The sequence below is a fragment of the Spermophilus citellus genome, assembly GCF_964194105.1.
Source record: "Spermophilus citellus genome assembly, chromosome: 7".
Lineage (NCBI taxonomy): Eukaryota > Metazoa > Chordata > Mammalia > Rodentia > Sciuridae > Spermophilus > Spermophilus citellus.
Genome location: NC_138188.1, coordinates 66877546 through 66897963, shown reverse-complemented (window position 1 = coordinate 66897963; position 20418 = coordinate 66877546).

Here is a 20418-nt window from a genome sequence, read left to right as displayed (position 1 = left end):
AGGACCTAGAGTCATCAGAAAAATGGTCATATAAAGAACTCAAGGAACACCTTAGACAGATGGAATGGAACCTTAAAGAGGATACAAGACAGCAAATTCAAGCAGCGAAAGAACACATTGAGAATGAATTACATAAACAGATAAAAGAAGAAGTTAAGCATCTTTATCAGGAGATAGAGATTATAAAAAATAATCAAACAATAATTCTAGAAATGCAGGAAACGATAAACCAAATTAAAAACTCAATTGAGAGTATCACTAACAGAGTGGAGCAAGTAGAAGCCAGAACGTCAGATAATGAAGACAAAATATATCATCTTGAAAAGAGTCTAGCCAACTCAGAAAGGCTGGTAAAAAATCACGAGAAAAACATCCAAGAGTTATGGGATAACATAAAAAAAACCAAACTTATGAGTCATCGGGATAGAAGAAGGTACAGAGATTCAAACCAAGGGAATGAGTAACCTGCTGAATGAAATAATTACAGAAAACTTTCCAGAAATAAAAAAGGAAACAGATATACAAATTGAAGATGCATACAGGACACCGAGCACACAAAATCACAGTAGACCAATGCCAAGACACATTGTTATGAAGATATCCAATATACAGAACAAAGAGAAAATATTAAAAGCTACAAGAGAAAGGAGACAGATTACATTCAGGGGTAAACCAATAAGGTTAACAACGGATTTTTCATCACAGACACTGAAAGCAAGAAGGTCATGGAACAATGTATTTCAAACACTGAAAGACAATGGATGCCAACCAAGAATTCTGTATCCAGCAAAATTAAGCTTCAGGTATGACAACAAAATAAAAATCTTTCATGATAAACAAAAGTTAAAAGAATGTGCAGCCAGAAAACCAGCATTGCAAAGCATTTTGAGCAAAACACTACACGAGGAAGAAATGAAAAACAATAACCAAAACCATCAGTGGGAAGTGCCTCAGTAAAGACAGAGGGTGAGGGGAAAGATAATCATGGAGAAACAAACTAAATTTTTTAAAAAAAGGATAAACAATCAAACATGGATGGAAGTACAAACCATATATCAATAGTAACTCTGAATGTTAATGGCTTAAACTCTCCAATAAAGCGACATAGACTGGTATCATGGATTAAAAAAAAAAAAACAAATCCAACAATATGCTGCCTCCAGGAGACACATCTGATTGGAAAAGACATACACAGGCTGAAGGTGAAAGGATGGGAAAAAATATACCACGCACACGGTCCTCGTAAGCAAGCAGGGGTGGCCATCCTCATATCGAATAAAATCGACTTCAAGACTAAATTAATCAAAAGGGATAAAGAAGGACATTATATACTGTTAAAAGGAACCATTCACCAACAAGACATAACAATTATCAATATTTATGCACCAAATAATGGTGCTGCGACATTCATAAAACAAATTCTCCTCAAGTTCAAGAATCAAATAGACCACAACACAATAATTATGGGTGACTTCAACACACCTCTCTCACCATTGGACAGATCCTCCAAACAAAAGTTGAATAAAGAAACTATAGAACTCAATATCACAATCAATAACCTAGACTTAACTGACATATATAGAATATATCAACCATCATCAAATGGATATACTTTTTTCTCAGCAGCACATGGATCCTTCTCAAAAATAGACCATATATTATGTCATAGGGCAACCCTCAGTAAATATAAAGGGGTGGAGATAATACCTTGCATTTTATCTGATCATAATGGAATGAAACTGGAAATCAATGATAAAAGAAGGAAGGAAAAATCCTACATCACATGGAAAATGAACAATATGTTACTGAATGATCAATGGGTTACGGAAGACATAAAGGAGGAAATCAAAAAATTCTTAGAGATAAATGAAAATACAGACACAACATATCGGAATCTATGGGACACAATGAAAGCAGTTTTAAGAGGAAAATTCATCACCTGGTGGTCATTCCTCAAAAAAAGAAAAAACCAACAAATAAATGAGCTCACACTTCATCTCAAAGCCCTAGAAAAGGAAGAGCAAAACAACAGCAAATGTAGCAGAAGGCAAGAAATAATTAAAATCAGAGCGGAAATCAATGAAATTGAAACAAAAGAAACTATTGAAAAAATTAACAAAACTAAAAGTTGGTTCTTCGTAAAAATAAATAAGATCGACAGACCTTTAGCCATGCTAACGAAGAGAAGAAGAGAGAGAACTCAAATTACTAACATACGGGATGAAAAAGGCAATATCACAACAGATGCTATAGAAATACAGAAGACAATTAGAAATTATTTTGAAAACCTATATTCCAATAAAATAGAAGATAGTGAAGACATCGATAAATTTCTTAAGTCATATGATTTGCCCAGACTGAGTCAGGAGGATACACACAATTTGAACAGACCAATATCAATGGATGAAATTGAAGAAGCCATCAAAAGACTACCAACCAAGAAAAGCCCAGGACCAGATGGGTATACAGCGGAGTTTTACAAAACCTTTAAAGAAGAATTAATACCAATACTTTTCAAGTTATTTCAGGAAATAGAAAAAGAGGGAGCTCTTCCAAATTCATTCTATGAGGCCAACATCACCCTGATTCCGAAACCAGACAAAGACACCTCAAAGAAAGAAAACTACAGACCAATATCTCTAATGAACCTAGATGCAAAAATCCTCAATAAAATTCTGGCGAATCGAATACAAAAACACATCAAAAAATTGTGCACCATGATCAAGTAGGATTCATCCCTGGGATGCAAGGATGGTTCAACATACGGAAATCAATAAATGTTATTCACCACATCAATAGACTTAAAGATAAGAACCATATGATCATCTCGATAGACGCAGAGAAAGCATTCGACAAAGTACAGCATCCCTTTATGTTCAAAACACTAGAAAAACTAGGGATAACAGGAACTTACCTTGACATTGTAAAAGCTATCTATGCTAAGCCTCAGGCTAGCATCATTCTGAATGGACAAAAGTTGAAGGCATTCCCTCTAAAATCTGGAACAAGATAGGGATGCCCTCTCTCACCACTTCTATTCAATATAGTTCTCGAAACACTGGCCAGAGCAATTAGACAGACGAAAGAAATTAAAGGCATAAAAATAGGAAAAGAAGAACTTAAATTATCACTATTTGCAGATGACATGATTCTATACCTAGAAGACCCAAAAGGGTCTACAAAGAAACTACTAGAACTAATAAATGAATTCAGCAAAGTGGCAGGATATAAAATCAACACGCATAAATCAAAGGCATTTCTGTATATCAGCGACAAAACTTCTGAAACGGAAATGAGGAAAAACACTCCATTCACAATATCCTCAAAAAAAAAATAATAAAATACTTGGGAATCAACCTAACAAAAGAGGTGAAAGATTTATACAATGAAAACTACAGAACCCTAAAGAGAGAAGTAGAAGAAGATCTTAGAAGATGGAAAAATATACCCTGTTCATGGATAGGCAGAACTAACATCATCAAAATGGCGATATTACCAAAAGTTCTCTATAGGTTTAATGCAATGCCAATCAAAATCCCAACGGCATTTCTTGTAGAAATAGATAAAGCAATCATGAAATTCATATGGAAAAATAAAAGACCCAGAATAGCAAAAGCAATTCTAAGCAGGAAGTGTGAATCAGGTGGTATAGCGATACCAGATTTCAAACTATATTACAGAGCAATAATGACAAAAACAGCATGGTACTGGTACCAAAACAGGTGGGTGGACCAATGGTATAGAATAGAGGACACGGAGACTAATCCACAAAGTTACAACTATCTTATATTTGATAAAGGGGCTAAAAGCATGCAATGGAGGAAGGATAGCATCTTCAACAAATGGTGTTGGGAAAACAGGAAATCCATATGCAACAAAATGAAACTGAATCCCTTTCTCTCGCCATGCACAAAAGTTAACTCAAAATGGATCAAGGAGCTTGATATCAAATCAGAGACTCTGCGTCTGATAGAAGAAAAAGTTGGCTCCGATCTACATATTGTGGGGTCCGGCTCCAAATTCCTTAATAGGACACCCATAGCACAAGAGTTAATAACAAGAATCAACAAATGGGACTTAATTAAACTTAAAAGTTTTTTCTCAGCAAGAGAAACAATAAGAGAAGTAAATAGGGAGCCTACATCCTGGGAACAAATTTTTACTCCTCACACTTCAGATAGAGCCCTAATATCCAGAGTATACAAAGAACTCAAAAAATTAGACAATAAGATAACAAATAACCCAATCAACAAATGGGCCAAGGTCCTGAACAGACACTTCTCAGAGGAGGACATACAATCAATCAACAAGTACATGAAAAAATGCTCACCATCTCTAGCAGTCAGAGAAATGCAAATCAAAACCACCCTAAGATACCATCTCACTCCAGTAAGATTGGCAGCCACTATGAAGTCAAACAACAACAAGTGCTGGCGAGGATGTGGAGAAAAGGGTACACTTGTACATTGCTGGTGGGACTGCAAATTGGTGCGGCCAATTTGGAAAGCAGTTTGGAGATTCCTGGGAAAGCTGGGAATGGAACCACCATTTGACCCTGCTATTGCCCTTCTCGGACTATTCCCTGAAGACCTTAAAAGAGCATGCTACAGGGATACTGCCACATCGATGTTCATAGCAGCACAATTCACAATAGCTAGACTGTGGAACCAACCCAGATGCCCTTCAATAAATGAATGGATAAAAAAATGTGGCATCTATACACAATGGAGTACTATGCAGCAATAAAAAATGACAAAATCATAGAATTTGCAGGGAAATGGATGGCACTAGAGCAGATTATGCTTAGTGAAGCTAGCCAATCCCTAAAAAACAAATACCAAATGTCTTCTTTGATATAATGAGAGCAACTAAGAACAGAGCAGGGAGGAAGAGTAGGAAGAAAAGAGTAACATTAAACAGAGACATGAGATGGGAGGGAAAGGGAGAGAAAAGGGAAATTGCATGGAAATGAAGGGAGACCCTCATTGCTATACAAAATTACATATAAGAGGTTGTGAGGAGAATGGGAAAATAAACAAGGAGAGAAATGAATTACACTAGATGGGGTAGAGAGAGAAGATTGGAGGGGAGGGGAGGGGGGATAGTAGGGGATAGGAAAGGTAGCAGAACACAACAATTACTAATAGGGCATTATGTAAAATTGTGGATGTGTAACCGACGTGATTCTGCAATCTGCATTTGGGGTAAAATTGGGGGTTCATAACCCACTTCAATCTAATGTATGAAATATGATATGTCAAGAGCTTTGTGATGTTGTGAACAACCAATAAAAAAATTTAAAAAAAATTAAATAAATAAATAAAACAAGTTTACCCAGGCCTTTAAAAAGTTCTTGAATCTAAAAATTTGCCAAAGAAGGAATTCATCAGCATCTATCCATAAAATAAATGTAGAATAAAAATCAATGGATTTGTTTACTTTTAAAGATGGACAAGTAATAAGGTGATTACTAATGGCAATTTAAAATTCACTTTTGAGATATTCCCGGCCTTCACTTGAAATTTGGAAAGATAAATTAAAGGGATAAAAAATTGTGTGGCCTAGCTGGACATGGGGACATACACCTATAATCTCAGCAACTTGAGAGGTTGAGGTGGGAGAATTGCAAGTTTGAGGCCAGCCTAGATAATTTAGCAAGACTCTGTCTCAAAAAACAAACAAACCACAAAAAAAAAAAGACTCAATGATAGAGCTCCCCTGGGCTGGGTTCAATCTCCACTACTAAAACATACACGACTTAACTTTCATAGGTTTTTTAATTTCTCCTTCCTACCATTTGTGATTTTTAAGTTAAGAAATAATCAAATATGGAATAATGAAGAATGTATTGCAATAATTATTTTAAAGTTCAAACAAAAAAAAATGGCCTTACCTACCTTTCCCTATTCCCAAGCAACAGTATTTCTTCTCTTTATTCTAGACAAGTGCATTAAATGAGTGTCATCATAAATCTGCTTGACTCTAGGAAATACAACATCATCTAATGTATATTTCACTTGGATTATTCACATAAATTGGATGGAATCAAAAGTACTCATACTCTCCACTTTAAAAAAAATTCATATCAAAGTATTGCAGTCAGAGCACACTCATTGGGACATAAAAAGTAAATACTAAGTGGTGGATATCCATTCAGAATATCCAGATATTGCAGAGAGAACTGGCACCCTAGCCTCTCGCTTAGCATATGGTTTGGCAAATTAAGTCTGGTGTCCTGTTTTTGTAAGTTTGTTTTTGGAACACAACCACATTACTCACTTATGTACCTTCTTGACTGTATACCCCACAAAACTTAAAATATTTACCGTCTTTAAGAAAAAGCCTGCCCATCTTTCTAGAGAATAACCAAACAGAGCATCTCAAACCAGCCGATTTGGGGGAAATTTAATTTCCTTCATCAGCAGGACTGTCAAATCTCCCTATCCCAGGGCCCAGAATCCTACAATGTGTTTACCATAAGAACATAGCCAAGTCCTTTCGGGAATGCAAATCACATGGGTTTTGGTTCTGGAAAGAGATGTGGGCAGCTACAGCAGGCTTCTCCAGCTGAGCACTCACAAACACACATGTTTGGCAATGTTTGTAACTAAAGTGTTATATAAATGATGGAGAGGCCTGAGAGTTCGTATTCAGAATAAGGATTGTGCAATCCAGAAATTCTATTTCCCTGAGTTTTCCTTCTGTGAAGTGCTGGAATGATACCCATATCCTTTCTTTGCCTCACAATCTCTGCTTCCTCTACCTGCTCCCTTTCCTACTTTCTTTTAGATATCAGTGTTCATTAATTGAACAACGAAAATTGTGAAGTCGTCAGTGTTCCTCTGGTTGAAAATGATCCCTCCTTCTGCATGTGGAGTTTTTAGAGCCAATATGCTGTATGTCTGAGATGGAGACAGAAATGTGTGCCTCTGACATCCTCTTGAGAACAGTGTGAGGACTCCCATGAAGGTCAATTGCAAGGTTACAGAGTCTGCACTCCAAAATCTTTCTCCCACAGAAGAGGTAGTGACTGAGCAAATTTCTTCTAAAAGACCAGTATGGCATTAAACATGCACACACTGAGCAGGGCCAGGGCTGTGGGTGCACCAGTGAACATGCAGACCAGGTTCCCTAGGGGCTCCCAGGGAAGGTTTCCAGGTTACATTCATGGGGCTCACATTTTAGCAAACGGACAGTGCAAAGGAGCCTGAAATAAGATGCAGCTGATTGCAAGCCCTGGAAGACAGCAAAGACTGCAGTCTGATTAACACTGTTCTCTGAGGACACCAGAGTAAGAATCAGGGAACAATTTTACCACTGCCAATAACGAAAATAATAATAGCCAATATTAGTGGCTTGGTTGACCACCGTCTCTTCATTTGAGTTCATTCCACAGTTCTACAGCTGCTGCTCTGTAGCTGAGGGAGCCAGAAATGCTCCAGTGCTCTCTGAACACAGCCTTTGCCTTCAGACTGTCCTTTATCCCCCTTTCAAGACCTTGGAGCCTTACATTCAACTTCCAGGCTCATGAAACAGGTGTGGAAGTAACCAGCAAGTCAGAGTTGGACAAGCATGGGCTTCAATACCAAACTGAGCTCCTTACAAGCTCAGCCCTGCTAACTGCTGGTAGTGGGACCTCCTCATGATGACCATCTCTGAGGTCTTCAAATGCATAATCTATAATGAGGCCCCAGAAAATCTTCATAAAAATGTGATACCTGAAACGCAGTAGGTACTTTCTATCTCAAACCAACTGACTCCAGCAGTGGCTTTTCATTTACTCTCTGAAAGTGAGTGGGGACACCCTGAAGGAGGAGGACACACCCAGTCCAGCTGCACTCTAACATGGACTTCTTTTCACACTTCCAGAAAATAATTGCTATGATTTGAATGTCCTCTTCAAAACTCTGGTTGATATTTAATTTCTATTGTGCCAATTTGAAGAGGGAGGACCTTTCAGAGGAGATTAGGTTATCAGGTCTCTGCTTTCATGAATGGATTTGTGCTGTCTTCTGGCAGCAGGTAAGTCCTTGCAAAAGCGTATTCTTGGTAAGAATGAGTCCAGTCTTTCTCTCCTTGTCTCTAGCTCACTTTCTCTCCCGCCATGTTCTCATGCAGACTGGAGGCCCTTGCCCGATGCTGGCACCATGCTCTTGAACTTTCTGGCCTCCAAAACTGTAAGCCAAGTGAAATTCTATTGTTTATCAATTACCCAGTCTGTAGCTTTCTATTTCTAGCAAAAAAAAAAAATTTTTTTTTGACAGCCATCAAAAAATAATCAATCCCATGTTGAAGTTCTAAACTGGAAGGAGGGCAGAGAAATGTATCTCAGAGAAGATACTAGATTTTTTAAAATCTAAATTTCTACTGTGCATCCATGGTGGGTTTCCTATGCCAGAGAAATTAACCATAAGTCTAATCTGATGCCTCATAGGACAACGAGGGAATATGAATTTCTAAAATTCCTTTCCACGTTTCTTTGGAAAGTGGGAATTTCTGTTACTTCCAATTTTATTATCTGCTTCAAAGTTTGTAAGTTTGAGATTCTCAGGCTACATCTAGCTCACAGGCATATTTAGTTGGACCATATAATGTTGCTTTCATGAGTTTTCATGTTAGATACCAAATTTTGATATCTTAAATTTTGATTTTCTGATTTTTATGAAAATTCAGAATATCTAGGAATAGTGGATCATATGCATCAATTTCTACTGGTGATGAACTGCTGTCCCCTTCACATGAGCATGTGTTGTCCAGGTCACTACAGCCTCCACCATTCCCTGTTGGGAGCTGGGATTGTGATTTATTTGGTCAGTAGAATGTGGCAGTAGTGATGATGTACAACTTTCAAACCCAGCTCAGGAGCACTACAACTTCCACTCTTACCTTTTTGCATACTGCTATCAAGTGAGAATGAAAGACCATACAGAGGGAAGACTAAACAATATCCAGCAGCAATTATCTGCTGCAGGAGCAAGGCCATGCTAGGTCATCCAGATCCAGTCACACCGCCAAGGAAACCAGCCAAAGAACTACTCAGCTGAGCTCAGCCCAAACTGCTGACCCACAGAATTATGGGCAAATAAAATTGTCATTGTCTTGAGAAATGAAGCTCTGGAATGGTTTGTCACACAGGTTACACAGCAGTAGATCATGGAGAGAGTCAAGCTTCTTGGGAAGCTTTTCCTTTGGCACATTCTAACACCTCTGCCACCTTCTGTCAATTGGCTTCTGAGCTACTTATGCTTTTACATTTTTTTTTATTAGTGCATTACTTAGTTTCAGAAAATGTGTATGTTATACAGCTGGGTGGATTTTCACAAGCTTAACAAACACATATAATCAGTACCCAAACCAAGAGGAAAAAATACTCCTGCTTCCCCTCCCCTTCCAGTCACTACGGCTCCCTGCAGGACAACCACTTTCCTGACTATGTCACACCATGGATTAGCTTTGTTCTTTTTGTACCTCACTGACTTTTTCAATAAGGACACACTCAGTCTTTATCTTACTAAACCTCTCTGAAGCTTCCCATCCAGGTCACTGGTAACTTTTTAGAATCTACATAGGTATTGTAGGGACAGACAAGGCAAGGCATCAAAGATAGCAGAAAACAGTTTTATTTGGCTGCAGCCAAGTTCAGAGGGCACAGATTTTGCTGTAATCAATCAATCCCTGAACCCCGAGTTCAGATAGTTTCAGAGCTTTATACCCAGCATGTAAGGGGAGGGGCTCAGATGTTCACAGTCTGCAGAAGTTCACATAAAAGCAGCTTTTTCTTTCACTGTTTTGGGCAAGTTAACCCTTCAAGGCAACACCTGAGAAGGGGAGAGCATCTTATCCCCTTTCTTTCCTCCCCCTGCCAGCTGTTATCATGGAGCCCAATTGGTAACTTATCTGAAAAATGTAGACATCTCTGTGAAGCCCAGCTCAAGGCCAGAGGCCTTGTTTGCTCATTTCTACAAACTACTATACTGGATATGTTTGTGAAAAACTAGAAAGGGGGTGTCCAGCACCTGGAGTGCTGGTATCTTCCTGGCCAGTTGCCAAGTAAAACAGGGAGACACTAAAATAGGAAGTTTATCTACATTGAACTCTTTTGCAGAGACTCTTATGCTGACAGTCCTAAAATCAGCCATGGTGAAGATTTCTGGAGAACCCCAGTCAAGAAACTTTTCTGTGGAGAAAGGGGGTGCCACTTCATAGGCTCCCCTTTCTTTACTTCACCTCCTTAGTTCTGGCTTGACCTTCCATTTTGTTCTACATAATGCCCAGGCAATCCCAATGACTCCCGGGGCTTCACTGTCATCTATATGCCCACATTTAGCCCAGATCTCTCTCCTAAGCTCCAGACACATATCTGGGGGTTAAATATCTTCATCTGTTTTTCCCACATGCAAGTCAACCACATAGCCTATCCAAAATGGCAGCCATCCCAAAATGATCAACACTCTCTTCCCACCCACAACCTGATATTCTCACAATGCTCCTTCTGTTGTTCTCCACATTAGGAACCAGCCCCACTGTACACCAACTACCAACTGGAAAATAATTATCATCTTTATTTCTGTTCCTCTCACCCTCTCCATCTAATCAGTCATCAAGTCATAAATTCCCCTGTTTAAATGTCTCCTGGTTTCTTCTACTTATCCCCACTCAGCCCCACCCAATGCCGCCTCCTACTTCATCTTGTTCGCCATCACCTCATCTGGATTAATTACTCTGTCAAGTTTGGCCCCTTCCAAATCCATTCATTGCAGTTAGAGATAATTTTTAAAATGCAAATTGGGTCATGTCTCTCCAGCTTAAAATCCCTTTAGGAGACTTTTTAGGATAAAGTCCTAATAAGGTTTTACAAGGTTCCTCATAGTCTGGGCCCTCTTTAACGCTGCAGCTGAATCTTTCCCAGCTGTCACTCTTCTTTTGAGCAATACTCAATTTGCCTCCTCCACATCCTTCTCTTTGGGCTTTTCAAGAAGCTTAAAACTCCTTCTTCAATGTCCCCAAGTCAGGCGTAGTTCAACAGTCTCCTTTGTGCATCCACAGCCTGTCGTATTTCTCATGACGTTCGCATATCACATATAACACCTGCTAAGTAATACCCTGCACATTAAGCAGTGTGAGGGCTTGGACCATGAGAGTCTTATGTGTTGGGGTACCCCCAGTGCCTAATATACTCTAGACATATCACAGAAATGAGTAAATCTGGAGAAAATGAGTAGATCTGGGGAAAAATTAGAGGGAAAAAGAGAAAGTTATCATACTATTGGATACTTGCCAAAATCTAGCACATCTAGAATAGATGTGTTTGAACTGTGTCACAGCCTAAGCTAAAAAGGCCAAGCTTAAATTGACTATGAAGAGGAGAAGGCATACAGGAGAGCTGTCAGCCATGCAGCCTCATTCTCAGCCAGCATCTCAAATGGTCAAGGGCGACCAGCAAGAAGTCAGGCAAGTGGGAACCTGTGGGTTTTATGACTTTTGCTGCAACTAGTGAATTGGGAAGGAGCAGAAGAGCTGAAGGGAGGAAAAGTTGTGGGCTGATGAGGAAAAGTTTGTTTTTACACATTTTTGCATTTGACTATTTATTGTTTTGATAGATTTTGTTTGGGTTCTCCCAAAGCAAACCCTAAATCAATAACTTGAGTGAAGGTAACTTAATTAGGATATGATCTTAGGAAACACATTTGAGGGAGAGGGTAAAGCTACACAGGGAAGGGTCAAGCTAATAGATGGTGCATTAAAGAGCAAGTTATCACTGAAAGCAACAGGACCTAATTCCATGGGGCCTCTGAGGACTGGGGACACAGAGCTTGAAGTTTAGCCACAGATGTCAAATCCCCAGCCCTTCTGGATCTTACCTGTATACAAGTTCAGCCAGCTATTATGGAAAAGGAGAGAGGATGGAGAAACAGAGAGATGTCAATCTAGGGTGAAGCTGCCAACATGAGGGATACTGCCTTCTGTGACCACAGGTGAACTCAGAGGCAGGCCGAGGGTCTATGCAATTGGGCATCAACATCACCAGGCAGAACAGGCTTCTAATTTTTCATGATTGTTAGTACAGACATTATGGAAAACATAATGGCTGTTCCTCAAAAAATTAAATGTAAAACTACCATATGATCTAGTAAGCCTACTTCCGTGTTTATTGTATATATCAAGGAAAGGAAATCGGCATGCCAAGGAGATATTGGCACTTCCATGTTTATTACAGCATTATTCACAATAGTTAAGATAACCTAAGTAACCATCAATAGATAAGTGGATAAAGGAAATGTGGTATGTATATTGTATATTGTACAATATGTACTATGTAGAATATTATTCAGCCACAATAAAGAAGGAAATCCTGCCATGTGGCACAATGTGGAAAATTTATGCTAAGTGAAGTAAGCTAAACCCAAAGGACAAAAGCTGCATTGTCTCACATGTGGAATCTAAAAATATATTACTCATGGAAGCAAAGAGTAGAATGGTGGTTGCCAGGATCTGGGTATGGAGGAAATGGATGGATGTTGGTCAAAGGATACAAACTTTCAGTTATAAGATAAACAAGTTCTGAGGATCTAAAGTATAACACAGTTTCTATAGTTAATAATGCTGTATTATATACTTGGAATTCAATAAGAGATCTTAAACATTCTCACTATACATGGACCAAAAAAAAAAAAAACTGTGTGAGATGAGGTATATGTTAAATAGCTTGATTAAAGTAATAATTTCACCATGTACATTGTGTTAGCTTTGTGCTGCTATGACCAAAGTTCCTGAGAAGAACAACTTAGAAGGGGAAAGTTTACTGGCTCACAGTTTTAGAGATTTAGTCCATGGTCAGCCGACTCCATTGCTCTGGGCCCAAGGTAAGGCAGCACATCATAGAGGAAGAGTCAGACAGAGGAAGCTGCTCAGAACATGGCAGTTGGAAATCAGAGAGAGGGAAGTGGGGAAGGGGACCATAAGGAAAATGAACCCTTCCACAGTACACTCCCAGTGACTCACCTCCTTCTGCTACATGCCAACTGCCTACAATTACCACCCAGTCCATTCAAAATAGGGTGGACTGATAAGGTTACAGCTCTCAGAATGCAATTGTCTTACCTCTGAACATGACTGCACTAACATGGGAGCTTTGGGGGAAACATCTGTTTTCGTTAGCTTTTTGATACTGTGACCAAAAGACCTGACAAGAAAAACTTAGAGGAATAAAAGTTTATTTGGGCTCACAATCTCAGAGGTTCAGTACATGGTCAGCCAACTCCATAGTTCTGGGCCCAAGGTGAGGCAGATCATCATGGCAGAAAGGCACCGTGCAGAAAAGCAGCTCAGGACATGGCAACCAGGAAGCAGAGAGAGAGAGAGAGCTCTTGCCCACTGGGACAAAATATAAACCCTAAAAGTACACCCCCAGAGATTTCCTTCCTCCAGCCACAACCTACCTGCCTGCAATTACATCCAATGAATCCATCAGAGGATTCATCCATGGATTCCATTATACCTTTCATAATCGTCTCATTTGACCTCTGAAAATTATTGCATTGTCTCACACATGAACTTTTGAGGGGTACCTCGTATCCAAACCATAACATATCTCACATTATCCCCTTGTGTACCTTAAGAATATAGTGTTTATTTGTCAGTTAAACCTCAGTTTAAGACTGGAGGTGGGTATTTATGATATGGTAATCCTTATCCATTCCAGAAGTGTATAATTTCCCTGAAGTTAAGAATCATCTCATTTTTTTTTCATACTCTGTATTGAAATCTTCACAAGGTTGAGACTATTGTTCAGACTTTACAAAAGTTGAATGGAAAAGCTGCCATTTCTACCATCTTCCCCCGTGGCTTCTTGTGCATATGAAATGTGAGGCTCAGGAGGCCAATCCATAAAGCTTGGAAGAGAACCCAAAGAAATAAAAGCTGCTTTTATAGTAGAGTGCTGCAATAAGAAATGGATTTCTAAATCTTTCTTTGGTATTCATCTGTTATTTTTTTAAATATAAAATACAATTAAAGTTGTTATAATAGAACTAAATGTCAGATCAAAATCTCATTTAAAAGATTTTGGAAAATTAGAATTAAATAGTTTTCCCCATGGTATTTGGCTATTCGCTTTCTAGACAATAGACAAAAGAATTGGTTTAGCATTGCACCAGATAACTCAGTAGGCAACACTTGGTGATTTATGAGAAGCAGCCAAAGAAGTCCTTGAAAATAAAGACATATTATTTTCGAAGTCTCTTTTTCATAACCCTTCTTCATTCACAAGAAGTTTAATGTTGCAAAACTGCATTCCCTAGATAAAAATGCAGAGACCCCATCGTGGAAGCCAAAATCAGGAAGTTGTTGAGTGGCAGCTAAACTCTCCCTCTTCGTACTCCACTAATTACATGATTTTATGCCCAGAATAATAACCAGCTCTGTACACAGACTACTCTTTGTTTTGAAACTTGACCAGAGTGTCTTTGAATGTTACTTTTCTCTTTTACTTATCACTCGTTCATATGCTTCTCTTTTCACTATCTAGATTTACCTTTCGAGCCTTTTTTCTTTAACTTTAGTTTTGGACCTCTAGTGTAAAAAAATTAATTGACCACATCCTCAATTAAGATCCCCTTTGTTGCTGAATTTGTTCTTTTTTATCTCCATACCTCATTCATTTTTTCCTCATTGCCATAAACAAACATTTTCATGTGTTTTATGTGTGTCTTTAAATGTGTTGTTGCAAAATGTGTATTGTTGTTATATTAATTTTTATTTTCATGAGTTTGTTGCATTCTATTTCTGACAAAGAGTTTTAAGATCTAGCCATGTGGCTTGGGAGGCTGAGACAGGAGGATCACAAGCTCAAAGCCAGTCTCAGCAATTTAGTGAGGTCTTAAGCAACCTACCAAGACCCTGTCTCAAAATAAAAAAATAAAAAGGGCCAGGGATGTGGCTCAGTGGTTAAGTTTCCCCAGGTTCAACCCCTGGTACCCAAAACAAAACAAAACAAAAAGCAGCCATGCTGAGGTATATAGGTCTAATTTCTTGCATTAAATCATGTGTTTAATGTTATACAACCAGCACAAGATTACTCAGTACTTTTCCAAAAATTGACTTACAGATTAATATCAACAACTCACCACCATACCACAGGGCTGCTTGAATGAGCTCCCAACATGGTAACTGGCATCCCCCCGGGGTCCATGAGAGAGCAAAGCAGAAGTCATATATCTTTTATGACCTAAACTTGGAAGTCACAAATCATCATGACAATGAGATCCTCCTGGTTCTCAGTAGATCAGCCCTACTCAATGGCGTAAATACAAGGAGGGAGAGTTGGAGTCTTCTTGGACGATGACTGCCACGCACCTTGGCCACTACTTTGTCCTTTTTTCCTTCAGGTTTCTGGATTTCCCAGGTAGATATACTTCTTTGTTCTCTGTTATCTGCATGAGTTGGTTAGTCGTCATGATAACTTGGCTTCCCAGGAGATGCACATTATCTTCCTGTGCATGCCAAACCTCACTCACTAGAGTTCTATTATAAGAGTTGACAAATGGTTGCCAAATGCCTTTTCATAAAGAGGGAAAGAATGATAGATTTCCAATACCTGGAAGAGAAGCCTATCATAGTAAGGACTCTGAATTTCAATTAAGTCATGGTGTTTTTGCCAACCTCAACTCTTCTATCCTTTTAAGTTGTTAGATTTGTTTCACTTGATTTCATATTTTCAAATAGTTATATTAATGAGATACTTGGCCATTTCTAGAAGTCAGAAGAGGTATAGGAAGGGAGATATAGCCTCTTTAACACTTTTATGGGTTTCTAAAATAATGTTTTCTTAAAAACAAAAAAGAAAAAAATGTTATTATAATAGTTCTGAAATGATACTGCTTGGAAAACAAAAACCAATAAGTTTTCTTTGTGTTTCTGCTGGTTTGTGGCCCTTGAGTTTTTCACAAATGAAGATATTGATGCACATCAAATAAAAGATAAAGAGTCATGACTAATAGCAATGGGAATCGAATATTCATTTTGCATTAGGAAAAATAATATAAATTTATTTCTGTTATTTTCAATCTGTTGAAACAAAAATGTTCAGCACAAATTCAGCCATTACCATCAAAATGGGACATATATTAGCACTGAGAGTCCAAGGGGAAAGAGAAGTCCCTCAGCCTGAATGTTTCTCCCATGATGTTGGCCAAAGAGTCAAACTACTGCCTGAGAGTCTCACCTGAGTTTGTAGAGTCAGCACAATTCAGAGTCTTACTATAACATAATCTTTACCTTGGCTGCTCATTCCTTTTATGCTGAGGTTCCCAGTATGTTTGAGAGCATCAAAGAACACTTTGTCATGTGCTGATATAAGCATATGAAGGACCATTAACAGCCTCCTAAAGGAAACCTACCTCTAGATAAGCATGGTCCACACTGCTCGACCTATGTCCGACTTGAGGCAGAGACACACGCCCTTCATAGATGGCACAACTAGTCAAGCCAGACTACACATTTTTTTCCCTTCCATGATCTTTCCAGAGATTTGTACTAAGGAATGGGAAATTGGAGGAATTAAAGACAGATGGTATTAACAACATCCATTATAGGTCAAGTTTCTGATTCCACTGTTAGGAATGAACTAACGTTAGGATTTGTGGTAAGAAATACCTGAGTCAATAAGTAAAACTGAATCCCTTTCTCTTGCCATGCACAAAAGTTAACTCAAAATGGATCAAGGAGCTTGATATCAAATCAGAGACACAGCGTCTGATAGAAGAAAAAGTTGGCTATGATCTACATACTGTGGGGTTGGGCCCCAAATTCCTCAATAGGACACCCATAGCACAAGAGTTAACAACTAGAATCAACAAATGGGACTTACTCAAACTAAAAAGTTTTTTCTCAGCAAAAGAAATAATAAGAGAGGTAAATAGGGAGCCTACGTCCTGGGAACAAATCTTTACTCCTCACACTTCAGATAGAGCCCTAATATCCAGAGTATACAAAGAGCTCAAAAAATTAAACAATAAGAAAACAAATAACCCAATCAATAAATGGGCCAAGGACCTGAACAGACACTTCTCAGAGGAGGACATACTATCAATCAACAAGCACATGAAAAAATGCTCAGCATCGCTAGCAGTCAGAGAAATGCAAATCAAAACCACCCTAAGATACCATCTCACTCCAGTAAGATTGACAGCCATTATGAAGTCAAACAACAACAAGTGCTGGCGAGGATGTGGGGAAAAGGGTACACTTGCTCATTGTTGGTGGGACTGCAAATTGGTGCAGCCAATTTGGAAAGCAGTATGGAGATTTCTTGGAAAGCTGGGAATGGAACCACCATTTGACCCAGCTATTCCCCTTCTCGGTCTATTCCCTAAAGACCTAAAAAGAGCATGCTACAGGGACACTGCTACATCGATGTTCATAGCAGCACAATTCACAATAGCAAGACTGTGGAACCAACCTAGATGCCCTTCAATAGATGAATGGATAAAAAAAATGTGGCATCTATTCACAATGGAGTATTACTCTGCATTAAAAAATGATAAAATCATAGAATTTGGAGGGAAATGGATGGCATTAGAGCAGATTATGCTAAGTGAAGCTAGCCAATCCCTAAAAAACAAATGCCAAATGTCCTCTTTGATATAAGGAGAGTAACTAAGAACAGAGTAGGGAAGAAGAGCATGAGAAGATGACTAACATTAAACAGGGATGAGAGGTGGGAGGGAAAGTGAGAGGGAAGGGAAATTGCATGGAAATGGAAGGAGACCCTCACGGTTATACAAAATTACATACAAGAGGAAGTGAGGGGAAAGGGAAAAATAATACAAGGGGGAGAAATGAATTACAGTAGAGGGGGTAGAGAGAGAAGAGGGGAGGGGAGGGGAGGGGAGGGGGGATAGTAGAGGATAGGAAAGGCAGCAGAATACAACAGACACTAGTATGGCAATATGTAAATCAATGGAAGTATAACTGATGTGATCCTGCAATCTGTATACGGGGTAAAAATGGGAGTTCATAACCCACTTGAATCAAAATGTGAAATATGATATGTCAAGAACTATGTAATGTTTTGAACAACCAACAATAAAAATAAATAAATAAATAAAAATAAGTAAAAGGGCTCTAAAACTGTACAGGCCATTCTAATAAAAGGCCTGTTTGTCTGTTTGTCAGCTTTTTGTGACTGTAACAAATATTTGAGCTAAATCAATTTAAAGAGGGAGAGTTTTATTTTGACTCACCATGGAGTTTTTAGTCCATGTCTGCTGGCCACAATGCTTTTGGGCCTTTGGTGATGTAGCAGAGCAGAGCAGGAGCACATGGCAGAACAAGTCACTCACCTCATGGCAACTGGAAAACAAAGAGGGATAAAGATGAGAGTGTATGCAGGCTCCTCCCAGACCTCCAAGGGCACACCCCCATGACCTAACTTCCTTCCACTAGACCCCACCTTCCAATAGCACCAAACTGGGGATTAATCCTTTAATACCGGGGCTTTCTGGGGATATTCAAGATGCAAACTATCACAGAGCTTATGTCCACAGATGGAAGAATCCTTAGAATTACTTTAAGAAAATGCACCGGGCTTGGCAATGCCAGACAACATGCACCAAAACGAAGCACCCTGAATTTTTTTCTGGTAAATATATCTTCTCCACTTGACAGCAAGGAATCTAGGCCAGGACAAGTTTGGGCCTCAGATGATATGGAGTGATATATGAGTGGGTGTTTTCCCCACAGACTATTCTGCTTTTCATTTACCACTTCAGAGTCTTCAACAGAGCACGCCAGCAAGACATTACAGATATCAATCAGGTAAGCCTAAGGGGAGACTTAGTATAAGAATTGGTTCTTGAGTTTATGAATGCCAAGAGTCCCACCATCTGATAACAAGCATTGCTGTTGATTGTGCTTTTGGTGTCATATCTGAGGATCCATTGCCATTTCCAAAGTCATAAAGACTTATCTCAATGTTTTTTTTTTCTGTAAGTTTTATAATGGTGACTCTTACATTTAGATCTCTGATCTATTTTTTAAAAATATTTTTAATTGTAGATGGACACAATATCTTTATTTATTTATTTATTATTTATTTTTATGTGGTGCTGAGGATCAAACCCAGTGCCTCACACATGAGAGGCAAGCGCTCTACCACTGAGCCACAACCCCAGCCCCTCTGATCTATTTTTAATTTTGTATATGGTGAGATAAGTGTCCAGCTTCACTCTTGCATGTAGCTATCCTGTTGTCTCAGCGCTGTCTATTGAAAAGACTACAGGGGAGGGAGGGTGTGATACCTTTCCTCCCCATCATAAGGGTCATCTCTAACAAGTCAGGTTAACAAGAAAAAAAGCATAACAATTTATTTAATCAATTTATGTGAGGTGGGAGACTTCAAAAATAAAAGCCTAGAGACCCAGGGAAAACTGTCTGATTATTATGCTTAGATTCCATGAGGAACGAACAGCCTTGTAGGCATGGGATTCGAGGAGAGGGTATGTATGATCTAATGGCAATAGACTGAGGGAGGACCCTCCCAAGGCCTGCCTGTTCAGATTCTTCTTCCTCTCTCTCTCTGCAGCATTCCTTCCTTAAGGGTATAGAATAGGGCCTCTTCTAGAACAAGGGTCTTATGATCTCCTATCAGGCAAGTTAGCTCAGAGAATTTCTTTATCATCAGCTCTTCTACAGAAAAAGCAGGAAAAGATTAGATTAGAGTACTATCTCTAGTTTCAATGACCCTCCCTGGGGAAGAGGAATTCTGGTTTCTAAGAATTGCTTCAGGGGCCGTGGGGAGAAAACAGCTGGGAGTCAGCAGGGCAGAAGGTCAGAAACTTTGCTTCTGAGGCTATTTTTGAGGAATTTCAATCTCCTTTAGTTAAAAGTACTTAGCATGCCAAAGCCATACTTTGGGGTGTCGTTTTCTGAGTTCCAATTAGTCTTTCCCCATGGGTTTTGTACTCCTGTTGAAAACCCATTTCTGTAGATACATGAATTCATTCCTGAGCTTCCAGTTCTATTCCATTAATCTATATGTTTATCCTTATGCCAATACTGCACTGCCTGGATCACTGTGACTTTGTAATAAGTTTTGAAATTGGGAAGTGGGTCTTCCAATTTGTTCTTTTTATTCAAGATTGTTTTGGCTATTCTGGATCCTTCGATTTCCATTCAAACTTTAGGATCGGTATGTCAGGTTCTACAGAGAACCAACTGGTATTCAGATACAGATTGCACTGAATCTACAGTCAATTTGGAGAGTAATACTATTTTAACAATATAAAATCTTTCCATTCATGAAGAAGAGATGTCTTCTTTAATTTCTTTCAGCAATGTTTTGTAGCTTTCAGAGTTTATTTCTTCTTTTGTTAAATTTAACAATGCATACATTTTTAGTATAAGTATTGCTCATGCATA